The sequence below is a fragment of the Pteropus medius genome, unplaced genomic scaffold, assembly GCF_902729225.1.
Source record: "Pteropus medius unplaced genomic scaffold, Ma_sr-lr_union100, whole genome shotgun sequence".
NCBI lineage: Eukaryota > Metazoa > Chordata > Mammalia > Chiroptera > Pteropodidae > Pteropus > Pteropus medius.
Window position 1 is genome coordinate 18,851,769 of NW_024344370.1, and position 12,978 is coordinate 18,864,746.

Below are 12,978 nucleotides of genomic sequence, written 5' to 3' on the forward strand. Positions count from 1 at the left end.
ACAGGTGTAAACACAGCAGCACTTGTGCAAAACAGTTGCTTAAAAGAATACAAAGCTCTGCTCTGTCCAAAATTCTTTCTCTTGCTTCAGAAATTTCAACAGGTTGCAGCTTGCTCTGTGAGAGCTAATTAGCCTTTGATTTTCTCCATTAAGGAATCCGATCACTTTTTTTTCAACACGCCACACTCTACATTCTATGCAACTGTTTCCAACTGTCAGGATTTCGGGTCTCAATGTAATTTTATGGCTAGAGTAGGAAATCTGAGTGCTCCAAAAGGAAAAATTTCACCAATAACTTATGGTTGATGATAGAATCAAGTGCCCTTTAATGTAAACTGATGTTTGTATTCTGTTTGGATATTGACTTCTGAAAAGTTTTGTTCTCAGTACAAATTATTTGTTCATCATGTTACTAGAATCTCTCAATATGAGGCCTTTACTGTGGCAAATCACACTTATCTTTATTGCCCCAGGAGGCTTTTCATACAAAGTAAAAATTCCCATTGTAATCACTCATCACAAGGAGTCTCAAAAATTCATTTCAAACTCAGTAAGGCATGCATTTTCAAATAATTTATCTAAACTCTTTAGTTAAAATATAGAGCCAAATTAATGCATTTTGAACCCAAAATGTCTGAAATGAAAGAAAACGTCACATGAAAGGTGAGACTTGCTTTTATATAAAAATCATGTGCCACTGTCATCATTAACAATGACTTGTAAACCATTCTGTTTGGAATACAAATACCAAGCATCTATATACAGGGGCAATGTATGAAAATGAAAATGTTCTGTGTTTCATCATATGACATTTTAATCTCTCTAATTCCTTATTTGGTTTTAATTTTATACATGTGTAAAAAAGGAGGGAGGAACTAAAACCGTTTCAACTCTCTCATAAGCCATGAAAAATGTCTTCAAAATAAAAACATTCACTCATACACACACACACACACACACCCCTCCATCCTCCCTTCCTCTGCAAACACACATTCATTCTACCACTACCACTAAAATCTCAATCATGGGTTATTTTTGATGCAAGCAAAAATTTCCATTTTACTGCTTTACTGCAAAGACCCATCCTGGGATTACCGCCATCTAGTGACAAGTAGGGGTATTTAATTCTCTTATTTTTCAAAACTAAATTGCCTAAAAATTTTAAAAGTAAAATAAAGTGGAAATAAACAAGAAAATAAATATAAACCCTCTGGTAGGACTCTTTAATATACAATATATCTGCCACAGCATTGTTTGACTGTAAATGAAGGTAATTATTTTTGTTTTCAAATAAATGGGGCTTCTTCCAGGTTTCGAGCATATTAACATTTTACTTTGTGATGCAAATGTAAATTATACAGATTATGTATTTCTTTACACCTTAAACTTACTGAAATTTGATTTTGAAATAATATTTCTTTTTTAGTGACTTACCAATTATTTTCAATAATAACAATTTGCTATTTTTGTAGAATGTGCTTACATCTATAACTCTTACCTTGAGAAGTTTGTGTGTGCAGTTTCCTAGATGTTGTCACAAATGATTTCCTTGCATTCATGACTACATAAATATTGCCTTGTATGAAAAAAGTGTTAACATTAGGTCAAAATATTTTAGAATTCTTTCAAAAATATACTATGCTAAGTATATCCTTAAAATCTAGCTATGTAGAAGTTAGAAAGTTTTTTTTTACTAAACAGTACCCTACTATCATTTTTCAGGGTCACACACATAGCAACCTCATTGTGGAAAGTGACTTCTTGTTTAAACTAAGAAACACAGAGATACTGCAGAATTTCAGTTCAGTCTTAAAAATCAAATGCAGCTCTATTAATTATAAATGATAACTTCCACGTAAATGGCTAAATTTTATAAAGAATTAATTACTGTCAAATAGTGTTTATTTAAAAATCATCTGTCTTGACTTTTAAAAATACAAAGAATTATATTTTTAGTTAGTTCACTTTTCCCTAGGGAACAGAATAAACGTTTTTACCATGGATAGTGACTACTCCAAACAGGCAATTTAATCACTTCACCCAGTTGAAGAATTGCTGGGGTGCTTAGGCCAGTTCTTTTGTCTCTGCCAGTAAGGAAAATCCTTAAATACAAATGGGTAGGTTCTGGGTCTCTAGGTTAGCAACCACTTTTCATTTCCCAGAGTCACTGAAACCAAGCATCGTTAGTGTATGTCTTATAAAGTGTTATTGAGGTCATATTAAAATGTTTGTGATATAATGGTTTATCTATCTGAACTAGAAAGGAAAACAAAAGTAACAGATTTCTGAGGCTTAGGTCTTTTATAATTTATTATCAGAATTGAGTTCAAGAAGTATCATACTACTGAGTCATAATATTAGGAATGTAAGGATTAAAATCAGCTGATGCCTTAGAAATAGACATCTAATTGATTGGAATATTTGATTGGAGTATGTTTTAAATGATTTCAAATTAAATGCATATGATGCTGATTCAATTACGTTGTTACTTGAGAATTATAAAAATTTATATTCATTATTTAAAAGGAAGCCTATTTTCACCATGTAAAATATTTAAAGCAATAAAAAATAGTCTTTGTTCTTGGTCATCTTTCCTTGTTCTCATATTTATGATTTTACCCCAGAAGTGGAATCTAAGCTGAGAAAATAGTGAGTACCCTTGGTGTACCCTGGATATTATATAATGAGGTTTTAATGTATACAGATAAAGAACGTTATAGAAATTATGCAATGGTTTATCTTAGTAATAGGGAAGTCCAATTTTTATATTTAATGTAAAAATAAATGAGACATTAAAATGATTAAATTGAATAAGCACAGATACCTCAAACATCAGAAGTAAATTTTCTCAGCTTGATTTCTTAAGTGGCCGTTGCTTCATCTGTATTATGGGAATCTTAAACTTTAAAAAAGAGTAAATTTCCTAACTAAGATATTAATATAGTAAAAGTAATCACTAGAAACAACACTTTGCTTTAGTTAGACAGACACAAAACATTTTTTTCAGTTGTCCAGGAATCATCAGGGAACATTATAGTAGAAATTTAGAGGGCATTCATTCAATAAAAGATTTATTTCTCCAAATATGTATGTTAGGTTCTTCAATTCTGAGCTAGATATTTTGCTTCCAATTTAAAATGTATGTTTTGAATTCATTCAGCATTTCTTATTTAAAATCCGTGTGTAGGTTGGGAGTTAGGCTACAGTAATTCATCAAAGAGGAAACTTCCATGTGTAAAATTTAGAATGGTAGATTTTGTCGTAGTATTCTGCAAAAGCAGTGAAACTCTATATTATTGTATTCTGTGGCATCATAAGGCAAAAATTAGACTGAGAAGTATTTTTTTTTGAGATTTGATGTCTGATCTTATTTCTTTGTTACTCTTGCAAAATCTCAGTTTTGACTGGACTCAGAATTAGAGGTAGAAGCTCTTACAGAGGAAAGTCTACATTTCTTGGCAATCTGTTCCTGGCATTTCTCTTTGGCCTCCTTCATTCTCTTGGCCAAAAGTTTAGCATATTCCACAGCCACTTTCTTATTTTTCTTAGTATGCTGTTTCTTCAGTGCAATACGCCGACGTTTATGTTGCAAGATGCGTGGAATAACAAGACGCCGGATCTTGGGTGCTTTAGTCCTAGGTTTCTTACTTTCTTAGTTTTGGGACTTTCTCACAGCATATTGGCGGACATCATCTTCTTCAGAGAGACTGAAAAGTTTGCAGATTCTGCTAGCTCTTTTCGGCCCTAGGCGACAAGGCACAGTAGTATCTGTGAGACTAGGAATATCTTTCTCCCTTTTTTCACAATGACCAAGTTGAAAAGAGATTGGCAATCGCAATGCAACCCTGAATAGATTTGCACTTTATTTCTCCAGTCCTCTTTGGTCTATAACAGGAACAGGTGGATACAGCCACGGGTCAAGACACCCTGCTTCATAGGGAAAACTTGTTTGTCCTTCTCATCACTGATTCGAACCACATAACCCTTCTATTCTTCACCCAGAGCGCCAGCAGCAACTTCTGTGGCCATAGGCTTCTCATAAAACGTACAAAGTTTGTTCATCATCCACTTCAATGTGCTTCTGGCAGCCAGTGGCTGGGAAAGAGCTGAAGCATCCTAAAGCACCCTGAAGCATCCTACCATCTCTGAGGTGCCACGAAAAAGAGCTGAGAAGTAATTCTTAAATTTAAGACAAAGACAACAAATTTAAAATCAGGCAACTCTGGCTAAGTAACCTGAGGCAATTAAGTTCAGAGAAAATGTTCTGAACCCATTGACTGAGACTCTGATAGAGAAACTGTATTAAGAGGATTGGAAGCTCTTAAAAATGAAAAATCTCACTGTATGACTAAAAATAATCTCCAAGTATGTCGTGTACCTGGAACTAATATAACATTATACATCAACTGTAATCGAAAAATTAAAAGAAAAAGAAAAGAAAAAAAGAGTAAATTTAAAGATGATATGATATCATGGGGAACTTTGAGGTAAGCTCAGATTATGAAAATAAACACATTCAAGAACAAATATTTTAAAATGGCATATATATATATACCTATTTATACACTATCAGGAAGGTTAAAGCCAAGGGAGGAATGAGAATTGTAAAATTAGAAGAAAAAATTAAAACCACCAAAAATGCCTTTTAAAACAGTCATATTTGGAGTAAGAACAGAAAAGTACTACACTGGTGTGTTACTCAGAGTTGGGATGTTTATTTAAAATGCAGATTCCTCCCCCATACTAAATGAATCCAAATATCCAAGAATGGACCAAAGAATCTGTACTTTAATTAAACCCCCAGGTGAACTTGTTTAATTTCTTCAAAGTAGAAAGTGAATATAATTTTTAAAATCAAATAATGCTAAAACATATGCAGTAAATAATAGTTCCCTTGGCTAACCCATTCCCAAACCTTCAAACTTCCTCCTCAAAGGTAATACCTTTCATATGTTTTAGTCATCTCTACTGGCATTTATCAACACATTTCTAAATAATATACTTATATTGCTATTTCTTGATTAATCACTATTAAATATTACCTTTTGACTTCCTCTTACAGTACATAAGAATGTAGGTCCCTTACATGCCCATCCTTATTCTTTCCCCTCCCCCACACTCCCAGTATAGTTATATCACAATTTGGAAAAGATCAGTATTCAATGTTTACATGGTATGATCATATGCATCTTATTCATAGTTGAGCTAATTAGTGTACCGTGGTAACATTTCCCTTCTCTAACAATTTGTTGTTTTCCCAGACATTAATAATTGCCTCATATATGCTTAGATTTCAATGTATTTATTGCTAATTCTACCCAAACATTCCATCACGGTCTCAACACTATTTTCCACATAAGCAAATACGTCAGATAATTCCTCAATCCCTATTTTCCCAGAAGTCTTCCCTCATGGAGCCCTTTACTTTTCTGCTCTGTTTGGGTTAGTTTCTCTCCAAATCAGTTGCGTGTCTATTGTTTTAGGAATTCTCTTTGCCATCATCCTGTGTTCCCTTAATCTTCCTCTTTCCTGATTTACTCCTTTATTTTGGGAGACCATATCCTCCAGACACTTTCTGAGTGCTGCATAGAACATACTTTTTGAGTCTTGACATATCTGAAAATATATAGCTACCAATCAGCTTTGTAGTATCTCATTTTTAACTTGAACGGGAAGCCGAATATCAGCAGATATTTACGGAAGGCTCTTGCCATTAAAAAAAAAAAAAAAAAAAAAAGGAAAGAGAGAGAGACCAAAATAAAGAAAGAAAACTTGGGGAGCGGAGAAGCCAAGGCTTGGATTAGGAAAAAAACTTTAAAATATATAAATGATATGCTTAGACAGGTGAGATAAAGTGTTGTGGCTAGGGAGAAAAAAAGCAATATACTATAAAAATAATAATCAGTGCCTAAGACTTAAATTCTGGAAATGTAAAACATGACCAAAATAGAAAATCAGCTCTATAATTAATCTCTGGTTTGTGGATCTTACATTGTTAGATACAGCCTAGTGTTCTCAAGGTTTAGTGTACCTGAAAATCACCTGAAACTAGGTTAAACATGATGGGATACACAGAGATATTTACCCATTCTTCTCTCCCTAAAATTCCATTAAAATAATATTATGGGAATTTTTTAAGCCTTAATTGTGACAGAGATCAAAACAGAGAAAGGGAAATAGGAGAAAATAAAAACCAGGCAACGAACAGAAGAAAACTTTACAAAAATTATATTACTATCTTCAGAGAAATAAAGGAAAATGGAAAGTGGATAGGGGTGTGGTAACTTACGTAACCTATGGCAGAGAATAATGCGTGTAGGCTTACTTCCCACTGGTCTATTAATGCACAGCTTCCTCCCAAAACTTGTTAAAGTCTCTTCTGAGTTCTTTGTGTCTAGAGGTTGTAGATTCTAGGCTTCAATGTTGGCTGATTGAGCAGTAAAGCAAGCAGATCCACAAATGTCAGTATTTAGAGTTCTTGAAGAACAGATATCTTAATTTTGATGAAGTCTAATTTATTTATCTTTTCCTTTATAGTTAATGCTCTTTGTGTCCTGCTTAAGAAATCTTTGCCTACTCCAAGTGGTCATGAAAATATTTTCCCATGTTATATTCTACAAGTTTTATTGTTTTACCTTTCACACATATTAACATTTTCAATCTTCTGAGAATTGATTTCTTTTCATAATGTGAAATAAGGGTCTTATTTCATATAGATATCAAAATGACCCCTTTATTTAAGTAAAATATTCTTTCCCCATTGCACTTCAAAACTGTCATATATCAAGTGACCATATATGTGCATGTCTGTTTCTGGATTCTCTATTTTAGTCCATTACTCTATTCATCTATACATGTACCAATACTATACTATCTTAGTCAATATATATTAATGATAGGTCTTGATATATGGCAGTATTGTTTTATTCATCCTGTTAACCTAAAGGTAAAAGGGTTTTCAAAATGAGAGCCAACAAGCATTTATTTGGGATAAAAAATAATAGCTAGTCAGGAATCACTGATTTAAATAGAAGCCCAAATAGTGGCCTGATTAGGAGACAAAGGCAAGGGGTATTTATGAGAAAGGAAAGAGGTACAATTAAAAGAAGGCAGGCATTTCTATTGGTGCAGATAACATAACATAATGATGCTAATTCTAAACAACATTTTAAGTTTCGGTCCAGTAGTCCTCAGTGCTGTAGTCACATATCTGCTTTCTTGTTATCTTTGCAGACAATTCTTTGGGACACAATGTTGTTTAATCCAGTACAAAGGCTGTTTTGCCATATTTTAACATTTCAAAGGTTTGAGGCCTGAGATGTGCAAGGCAGTTTTCTAATTTCTCCTTCTTTTCTCATGTCTGGGATGATAGCTCCGACTCCATTTTAAAGTGGCTCCATTTATTACTTTTTGACAATTTTCTTTAAGGTTGCTTTACTTGGCTATTCTAGGGCTTTTGCATTTCCAATATAATTTTGAGAATCAATTTGTTAGTTTCTACATAAAGCTTGCTGGAGTTTTCATGGGGGTCGAAAAATGTCTGTTTGCAACGAATTGGCATCTTTACAATTTTGAGTCTTTCAATTCACAAACAAGGTATATCCTTCCATTAATTTTGGTCTTCTTTAATTTTACTCAATAATGTTTTATATCTTTCTATGTAGGGTTCATGTACATCTTTTGTTAGATTTGTTCTTAGGTATTTGATGCCATTATAAAAAATTCATTTTCTCAAATACTAATGTTGATTGCTTTTTGTATATTGATCTTGTATCCAGAGAATTTATTAAATTCACTTACTATTTCTAATGTGTGTAGATGTTTTTGGATCTTTGTTATAAATAACAGCGTCATGTACAAATAATAATGCCCTTATATTTTCATTTCTAACTCTTTCACCTTTTATTTCTTTTACTTGCTTTGTTGCACTGGTTGGAACCTCCAGTACAATGTTGAATGTAAGCGATGATAGCAGGTATTCTTGTCTTATTGCCACCCTCAGAAAAAAAGCTTTCATTATTTCACAACTTAACATGATCTTTGCTATAAGGTTTTGTTTTGTGTACTATTTATCAGATTAAGGAAATGTTCTTCTATTCCTGGTTTGCTAAAAGTTTGTGGGATTTTTAAATCATAAATGGGTGTAGAATTTTAATTCTAACCCATTTTTTCTAATTTCTCCTTCTTTTCTCATGTCTCCTTCATTGAATTTTATTAATTTAATTAATTTATAACAAACCGAATCATTTTTCTCACAAAAAGTTAATTTTTATTATTAGCATGGATTCAATAGTCAATAAGTTTAAAGTATTTAGAAAAATTGTTAAATACACCTTGGAAAAGACAGTTCTCTTAAAATTAGTGCTATCAAATTGTTGATACATTACTTAAATAAATTTTTGAATATCATTTTACCTTTGAATTCTTGGAATGAAACTTGGCCATGATGATTATCTATTTTATTATATATCACTGGATTAAATTTTTTAATGTTTTAAAAGAATTTTTCTTTTGTGTGCATCAGAAAGGTTAATCCATAATTTTTCTTATTGTGTTCTTGTCAGACTTAGTTATAAGTGTTATTCTGATCACATAGAGTGTATTGGGAAACATTCTCTCATTTTCTATTTTCTGGAAGAGTTTATGTGACATTGGTACTACTTCTTCCTCAAATGTTTTGAAAACTATACTGTTGTCTGAGGCTGGAGTTTTCTTCAGGGGAAAGTTTTTAATTGCAAATTCAATTTCTTTAATAGACATAATGCTATTCAAATGTCTTGTTTTTTATATCAGTTTTCATAAGTTGCATTTTTCAAGAAAGTTTTCTATTTTATCTCAAGTTGAAATTTATTGCCAAAAGGTTAAAATACCTTGGTATCTTTTTAATATCTGTAAGATCCTATTCTTCTTTTCATCTCTGATATTGGTGATTTGTGTCTTTTATTTTTGTCTTGAGCAATTTTGAAGGAGTTTATTGATTTTATCAGTCTTTGCAAAGAAGTAATTTTGACCTATTGGATTTATTCTGTTATATATCTTCTTTCTATTTAATTAAATTCTGTTTTTGTCTTTATTATTTTTCCACCTACTTTCATTGAGTTTAATTTGCTGTTCTTTTCCTAATTTCTTGAGATGGATGCATAAATTACTAGATCCTTCCTCTTGCCATTGTCTCACATTGGTGAACTCAGTCAGAGGTCAACCAATACATTTTTAGTTGAAAAGCATTTTGACAAAATTTATTAGAAATTAAAATACTCTTTCACCTAACAATTCTAGTCTTAAGATCTTTTTTCTATAGGCATTATTGCAAATGTGTACCAAGAAGTATGTGCAAGGATAGTTACTGAAGATTGCTTGCAATAGCAAAAGGTTGGAAACAATCTAAATGTCTACTAATAAGGAACTGACTAAATAAACTATGGTATATCCATACAACTACAATACAGTGTAGGCATTTAAAAATGCAACAGATCTAGATTTACCAGAAAAAAAAATGTCCAAGATATATTATGTGAAAAAGCAACATGCAAAACAGTTTCATAGTATGCTACCATTTACATAATATGCTATTATTTGTGTAAAAGTAAGGAATACAAATTTACTCATATGTGTATATGCTTGATGGGCAGTAAAGCTCTTGATAGATACATAGAAAACTACCAAGTGGTGAAAAAATAAATCTTGAAGACATAGATTAACTGAATTTTCCTAAACCAAATGAATTAGAAAACTTTCACATTTCTAGTTACATTTTTACAGATAAAATAAAGAAATACTAGCTGGATAATTGGGTGAATACTAATTAGTGGATCAATATCAACCACAAGTAAAGTTTCTGTATTGCATTACAGTATCCCATCCTCCATTCTGCTCAACATGGATAGGAATTACTTGGATGAGAACATAGATTACAAACTCAGCAATTTTCATTATATCATAAAACTCATAAAAATAGCAAATACATTGGATTGTTGGTTGGTGTTCAATGTTTTTGTCAGCCAAAGTTAGCTACATTCCTTAAATAAGCATTTGGACAAAAACAGAACAGATAAGAGGAATTGCTATAATTGTCATCAATTTCACATTTCAAATTATTTTTTGAATATTTATTATTTATTCTATACCTGCTAAGAAGAGTGAATTTATTGAATTCTAAGTCAAATGTAGATTGTTAATTTTTTAAATCTTGTTAAGAAAGCTTATTACATGATTATTTTTCATATCTGCTTATAAGCATTTGAGGATTTTTAAATTTTGTTATTTTTATTACAAAAATGATAACTGAAAACATGTTTTGGGACTACTAAACGAATTTTATTAGATAACATAAAAATACTTAAAATATATAAAATAGAAATATCTCAAGGACAATGAAGTAAAGAGACTTATTTCACCTCAAAAACAAGGATTTGCATCTCTATCGCTCAGTATGTATTAAATCATACAAACATTTGTCTATTTCCCTGTTTTGAACCTAAGAAAAATCATGTTTGGGTGTTGGAAAATATGCACAGTATTTTTATTTCAAGATCGATGATTCTTTTTTTAAATTTATTGGATGACTGGATAAAGATGAAATACTGCCATTTAAGACTGATGATTCTTTGAATTGCCTTATATGTACTCATCACATGGTCAAAGTAGGACCTAACTAGTTGGCAGTTCTTTTTAGATTTAACTCTTATCAGTCATAACTGTTTCTCAATGCAGACTTTCAGTACAGCAGAAGCAATAGCACACTTAGAAGAAAGGGCCATCTATCATTTCTTTGTGGGAGCATCACAAGCCATTAAAACAGACAACAGTTAGAAAAATAAATCTCTGCATAAAGCTTTTACATATAAGTTATTCATCTCAAAAGAGTATCGACATAGGATATTATAGGATTATTTTATTTACATAAGGTTTTACATGTCATTTCCCCCATCAGACTTTTTGAGTATACTCTCATAATGTGACCCTTCTTGAGTTATAGTCACTTGTTCTATAGCCAGTAGCAAGATGTCCCCAATAATGACATAGAAAAGCACTGACCAGTGAAATGTCCAAACCATGCTCCATATCTGCCATATATTTGATTTGGCTTATTGTTTGGGAAAAAGTTAAGACCATGAAGTATATATTATACATAAAAAGGAATCAATCCAAAACAGAAATTTTAATGTTTTCTCTTTATTAATGCCCTCTTTTTGGTTTGTTGCTTGAGAAACATGATTTGCCTGTAGATATCATATAATATTGTTAGGAAATTTTAAGATCTAATGAAATATTTTTAATGTAGGAGAAATGCCAACAGTGTCAAGCCTAAAACTGTAAAGAAATCCTGTCAATCCTTAAGCCCAACTTATGACTCATTGAGATAAATCTTGACCTTATTTGGGGCATTTAACTGACATGTTATGTACCGGTACAAGTTATACTAAATTACATTTGTTTAGAGAAAGATATTGGATCTGCAAATTAAAATTCCAGTGAAAAACTGCTGTGTTGCTTTCTCCTAAGGAGTACATAGTAAGGGCCTTTTACTTTCCACAGTGATTTCAAGGTTGTTTTTTTTTTTTTTTTAATTGAGGTTTAGTTGAGTTATTTCAAATTTTTAACATTATTGGCAAAAATTTTAATTGTATACATTTTTTAAAAAAAACTTTTTTATGATAATGCTAATGTGTAAAGGTCAGTTTTTCAAAATGTTTGTGCAGGGGTTTGTCATTTTATAAATAATTCATCTATGAAATATCTTATTAAGTTTAGTTCTCTACCTGTAATTAAAAGTGATCCTTTAAATTCTACTAGAGATGCAATATTGCTAGCACTGATAACTATACCCTTGTTACCTGGTTCTCAAGTGAATGGAGGGCTCCTGTTTGCTTGATGTTTACTCAGTTCCCACTAATGTGAATAGGCAATCCACAAGAATAAGAAAAAAATGTATAGGTCTGGAATATGAAACACCAACTCAATGAGTTAATTCTGCAAAGAGATGTGAAATTCTTCCTGACACTACAAGAATAGCAATTACAGTCTTTGGTAAACCTGTGGCAGCCTGATCATGGCTGGCCATTTCCTGCTTGAACAAGTTTGTTCCTGACTGCCACCCCGCTACACCTCCATGTCCCAGGACTCTCCGGCCGACGTCAGTTTTCTCATAGCTTTCCAACCAATCAGTGTTTTCCTTCCTTATATCTGTAGCTGTGTAGGAATGTGGAAGTACGAGGCTGTATAAAACTGCCTGCCACATTACGATGGGGACTCAGCCTTTGGATAAGAATCCATTGAGCCAGTGCCGGTATAAATAAACGCTGCTTCCTGTTTAGAGCTTCAGTGTCCCATCTCTCTGTTCGAGAATTCTGCAGCATTTCTGGTGGCTCAACCGGGATTCAGAGATGGTGGTTTTTTGCCTCCCTTGTCTTCGGGGTCTGGATCCAGGGATACTGGGAGAAGTGGACTTCGCCTGGTGTGCCAGCAGACCTATTGTCTGTAGGAGAGGAAGACTCTTCCAGCAGACTGGGGCAGTGGCTCCATGAGTACAATGGAACCCAGAGAGGCACAGGAACCAGCCCAGGAGCACCGCCTGACTGAGTGGTAAGGACCCAGGTCCCAGGAATAGCTTGTCCATTAGAGGACAGAAGGGGAGTCTGATCAAGTCCTGAGGTCACCCAATTACTCTACATTTGTTAGAGGAAACCATGACCTCTCAGGTACATAGGGCAGAGAGTGGAGTGTGTTTGGTGTAGATTTGCATGTGATCGAGATGTGGCCTTGCTAAAAAGTGAGAGTTGAGCCCCTACCCAAAGGTCCGTGGTGAACCTCATACGGTTTAAAGTGGTGTCACTGGATCCGTGAGGAGATTATTCCAGTGATCCAAGTCGGGGGTTTATACTGATCCACCAATTGCCAAGAGGTGCCTGAAAGTTCCCCATGAGGGGAGTGGCTGGAGACAGGCAAAGCGAATCTCTATGTGTGCAACACCAATCA

At 33.1% G+C, this 12,978-nt stretch overlaps 1 pseudogene; it reads right to left on the bottom strand.

The window, feature by feature from the left end:
* Positions 1–3,394: 3,394 nt before the first annotated feature.
* Positions 3,395–4,135, bottom strand: LOC120608153 (40S ribosomal protein S6-like; annotated as a pseudogene).
* Between the last annotated feature and the right edge of the window lie 8,843 nt (positions 4,136–12,978).